Source organism: Scylla paramamosain, chromosome 6 (genome assembly GCF_035594125.1).
Source record: "Scylla paramamosain isolate STU-SP2022 chromosome 6, ASM3559412v1, whole genome shotgun sequence".
NCBI classification, from domain to species: Eukaryota; Metazoa; Arthropoda; class Malacostraca; order Decapoda; family Portunidae; genus Scylla; species Scylla paramamosain.
In genome coordinates, this window is record NC_087156.1 from 8,070,001 (window position 1) to 8,075,000 (window position 5,000).

General features: G+C 37.1%; 1 long non-coding RNA gene across 1 annotated transcript in view; it reads right to left on the reverse strand.

Annotated features, from left to right (window-relative positions):
• LOC135101093 (uncharacterized) overlaps window positions 1-5,000 on the reverse strand; it is a 19,047-nt gene that overhangs the window by 13,894 nt on the left and 153 nt on the right. Inside the window, exon 1 of the long non-coding RNA XR_010269014.1 lies at window positions 3,833-5,000. This exon is cut by the window's right edge and continues 153 nt beyond it. This is a non-coding gene — a long non-coding RNA (uncharacterized LOC135101093). The remainder of the gene's footprint in view (window positions 1-3,832) is intronic.

A 5,000-nucleotide genomic window follows, 5' to 3' on the forward strand; every position in this document is an offset into this window, starting at 1 on the left:
ACAAAATAAAAGAGGAAATAAATTATATAGATGAAAGAGAGAAGAAGAAAAATACTTATTAGCACCAAGAGAGTAAAAAGCGAAAAAACAAGCAAATATGTAATTAATAAAAAAAAGGTGGGAAAAAAAGGAGAAACAGACAAAATAAGAAAAAAAAAGTGATAAAGAAAAGACGGGCGGGAGAGAGAAGATGAAAGAGTGACGAGTCTTTTTTTTTATCTGGGAAGTGATAATGAAGGTGAGGAGCAATTACGGAATGTTGGGGCCATGAGGGAGATGGAGAGAGAGAGGAGAGAGAGAGAGAGAGAGAGAGAGAGAGAGAGAGAGAGAGAGAGAGAGGAGAGAGAGAGAGAGAGAGAGAGAGAGAGTCATGGAGAGAATGTGATGACGTAAAAGAATCTGTAATAAAGAATATGAGGAGGGGAAAAAGAAAGATCTGTAATGAATTATAACAACAAACCATTCATATTTATAATAAAAGCACACACACACACACACACACACACACACACACACACACACACATACATACATACACACACACTAGAATATAATGAAAGCCACTAAATATCAAGTTGATTAAGGAAAGTGAAAAGGAATAAACAAATGTGAAAGGAAATGATAATAATAATGCAACACAAAAGTGAATAAGAAATTCAATTTATCAAGAGTAAAACGAGAAAAAAGATTGAATAATATACAGATCATGTGGAAAACAAACATTTATATTAGTAACTGCAACAGAAAGAGTTAGCTCCTAGGGAACTCCATCTTCATTTGAAAGGTAGGGTTGCCAACCGAGGCACCAAAGACAATATAACAAAAAAGTCTCGGTGTCAAACTTATATCATCTTCATTATATATTAAGGCACTGAGATACAGAGGAGAGTGATACTACTTTTTTTTTTTTTTATCAAGTGATATATAGGGAGAGAATATGATAACTGATTCTTTAGTCATGTTTAACGACAGTACATATATAAATTTTACACAAGTGTAAGAACGTACATTTGCGAACCTTAGAAATATTATATTACTAACCTCATAAACCAATACCTAAATGATATACTCACTTCTAACGTCCCATCTTAAATATCACCAGATCCCTAACAATGTAACCACCTTTCCTTATTCTAATGTCTTAATATTTTTATTTGGAAGTGACGATTATGTCATTTTTCGCCATCAAAATGTCGACCGTTTTGAGGAAAACTATGTCCGCGCCTCGTTTGATACAGAATCACGCATTTGGAAACCACGAACAAAACAATAAAATAAGAATAAATAAAATAAAATAAAAAAAAGATAAAATAAGATAAAAAAATAAAAAAATAAATGTACATATAAATGAAATAGATAAGTACATGAAATAAATAAATAAATGAATGAATGAATGAATAAAATAAAATAAAATAAATATATAAATGAATTAAAATAAAGAAATAAAATATGGAACAAAATAAATAAACAATTAACAGTAACCGGGCACCCAAAGTAAAGAAAATACAAAAAAAAGGAAAGAAAAAAATGGAAAATATATAAACACATCACTCGAAAAAAAAATAAATAAATAAAATAATAATAATAAATAAAGTTCGGTCACCAAAAGAAACAAAAGTGGAACACAAGGGCAAGGCAGAGAGGTCACTAATGCGTTCCTTTGATATATGTGCCATTAATGTCTTGTTCCATAGCAGTTAAGGTTTCCTACTTAAAAAATGAAAGAGAAAAAAGTGAACAAAAAAAAAAAAATAGAAAATAAAAAGAATTGCTAGGCATCAAGGAAATGTCAACAGCATTCCCGTTTACCACTTTTTTTTTCTTTTCCTTTTTTTACGATTGAAGTATTTAATTAATCTTCACAAACACACAAGAAAGAAAGAAAAATAAAGGCTTAAGCATAAACAAAGAGCATATTAAAAGAATTCTTATGAAATACATGTTGCACACTTTCAAGAGAGAGAGAGAGAGAGAGAGAGAGAGAGAGAGAGAGAGAGAGAGAGAGAGAGAGAGAGAGAGAGAGAGAGAGGGAAAAGAGGAAACAAAGTGAATATTTTACACGTAATAAAAGAGAAAAAAATGGAACGCGACGAAAAGAGAAACAAACAAAATCTGCTACACATCATAGGAAAAAAAAAAACAGGAAAACAAGTAAAGCGTGAACGAAACACTCACATTTTGGACGCGAGAACCATAAATAACACTTGTCAATTAGGGTTTTCCAGTGAGACCAATCTCATTTTCTTTCCTTTTTCACATTTCTTCCCGCGCGTAGAAACAGAAAGCGAAGCGAGAGTAAACGCTGCTACTCATTCTTTGTCGCTGGGGAACGATTTGAGCAGAGAAAGGGAGTCGACAAGACGAATTTGAAGGGAAATAATGAATGAGAATTAGGTCTCTCTCTCTCTCTCTCCTCTCTCTCTCCTCTCTCTCTCTCTCTCTCTCTCTCTCTCTCCTCTTCCTCTTCCTCTCTCTCTCTCTCTCTCTCTCTCTCGGTGTGTGTGTGTGTGTGTGTGTGTGTGTGTGTGTGTGTGTGTGTGTGTGTGTGTGTGTGTGTGTGATCAAGTCAATCAATGTATGAATTTGTTAGCGGCATGGTGCTTCTATTCATAGGAAGGAAAAAAAAAAGAAAAGAAAAAACCAAAGAACTCTTCACTGCGTCCCTCGGAGGCCTCGGTCACGTCACTCCATTTCGTGCAAAGAAAAAAAAAAAAATATATATATATAGAAAATCGTTTTGCCTGACGCTTACAGCAACATTACAAACATCAATGAAAAAAATTTCCAACTCGAGAGAATGTAGAATACGTAAACAAACACATGCTAGCATGATTAATTGAAATCTTTCACATGTCTGCTCTCAACACGTAACCGACATACCTTCACTTCCTGGCCTGTCATGGAGGGGGGAGAACAGCACATTCCCTACAACAGGCTTCGTTAGTTACTGATACGACCTGCGAAACTGAAACTGCTCTGACATCCTATTTTCCCAACACATATTCCAGAATCAGCCTTGGCCGGCAATGCAGGTGGGCAGACATGAACGAGGGCCAATAATGTTTAATATGAGTCCTGTATATACACGGACCTGTGGAAATACTACCAATGCTGCTATTGCGACTACTACAAATAACATGCAAATTCGTTAAGTATTATTTATATTATATCTTTTATGAGCGAAAGATACAAATGCTTAGTATGATTCTCATATTTAAAAATATCTGCGAAATTAATGCTAACACTATTACAAGTATTATACTAATACTTCTACAAAATAGTAGTTGAACGTGTTAAATACTAATTATATCACATTTTTTCTTTCCATGAATAACATTAATAAACTAATTAGTGTTTACATGTGCCTGTGGAAACAATAACAATACTCCTGCTACTACTACGATTTCTACTTTAATTGCTGCTGCTGCTGCTGCTGCTACTGCTGCTTACTGCTGCTGCTGCTACTGCTGCTGCTACTGCTGCTGCTGCTGCTGCTACTGCTGCTGCTGCTGCTGGCTGCTGCTGCTGCTGCTGCTGCTGCTGCTGCTACTACTACTACTACTACTACTACTACTACTACCACTATTGCTACTACTGCTACAACAACTACTACTTTACAACTACAAATATTATTTGCATGTGTCATATCATAATTAAATATTTATTTAACCAGCTAAGTACATCCAACAGTACCAAAAGTAATCCTAACCACTACCACCATCACTCCAAACAACATCTAAATGTGTTAGCTCATAACCAGATAATGCATAAATTATCCTAACTTGATTAATTATAGCCAAACTTTCCTGGAGACTGACAACTTCACCTCTACCTGGCGTCCATTACACGTCCAATGTAACGCCAACCTCTCGTCCTTTGCTATCTTCGACCTTTATCACCTCCTCGTCCTCGCCCTCTTCCTCTCCCTTAGCTCGCATCTCTCCTCCTGCTCTTGTCCCAAACCTGAAGCTCCTCGTGCTCGCCACCCTCCTCATAAGCCAACCTCTCCGATACGGTTCTAGCAAGACCTCTCGAGCTGCAGCCGCCAGTGTTCCATTTAGAGACGAAGTGAGGCTTACTGAGGGAGGGATAGGGAAGCGATGTATGAATGGTTACTACGTATATTGTGTCATCTCTCATCTGCTACATACACACACACACACACACACACACACACACGTCAGGACATACACACAATAATTATAATCTATTCTTCATTCTAATTTGTGGGAGCTTGGTTAATGAGAGGCTATATGTCTTGCCCTGGCCTAGTCTCAGGGCAATAAGAGGAGAGCGACCCCAGAACGAAGAAGACGAGCGAGGTAAGCTGAGAAGTGAGTGGAAAAGGAAAGTTGATGGTGTGGGGGGGTGACGGCAGTTGCAGATGAGAATTGGATTGAGGGGGTAAGAAAGTGACAGGGATAGTCAAGATTGATGGTTGTGGTATTTGGCCAAAACATGCACATGCGAGGAAACAGAACCAAGCAACATTTCCTTCTCTTCATAAGCACACACACACACACACACACACACACACACACACACACAAACACAAATTAATAATCAGCTGGACAGGTGGTGTGACGCAGAAAGACTGGGAAAAAAGTCAATACTGTAAAATGAAACTCAGGACGAAAAAACTAAATATATTTCAAGAAGAGCGGTAAAAAAGACAACTGAAAAGAAAAACGGCCGCAAAAAAAAAAAAAAAAAACACACAACAGAAAAGTTCTTGAATAAAAATGGAAAACCACCACAAAATGGTACACGGAAAATACAACCGGAGTAACAGAATAAAAAACGAAGTGGGGCAGGTATAAAATAGAATAATTATCAGGGAGATGGGAAGGAGCATACAGAGGAGAAAGAGGAGGGCACACTGGAGGACAAAAGGGGACGAGGGATGAGATAAATCAAAGAAAAGGGAAGGCAGGAGACGATTACTGGGAAAATTAGGAGGGGCAGGAGGAACAGACAGAAGAGGAAACATAAAGGAAGGG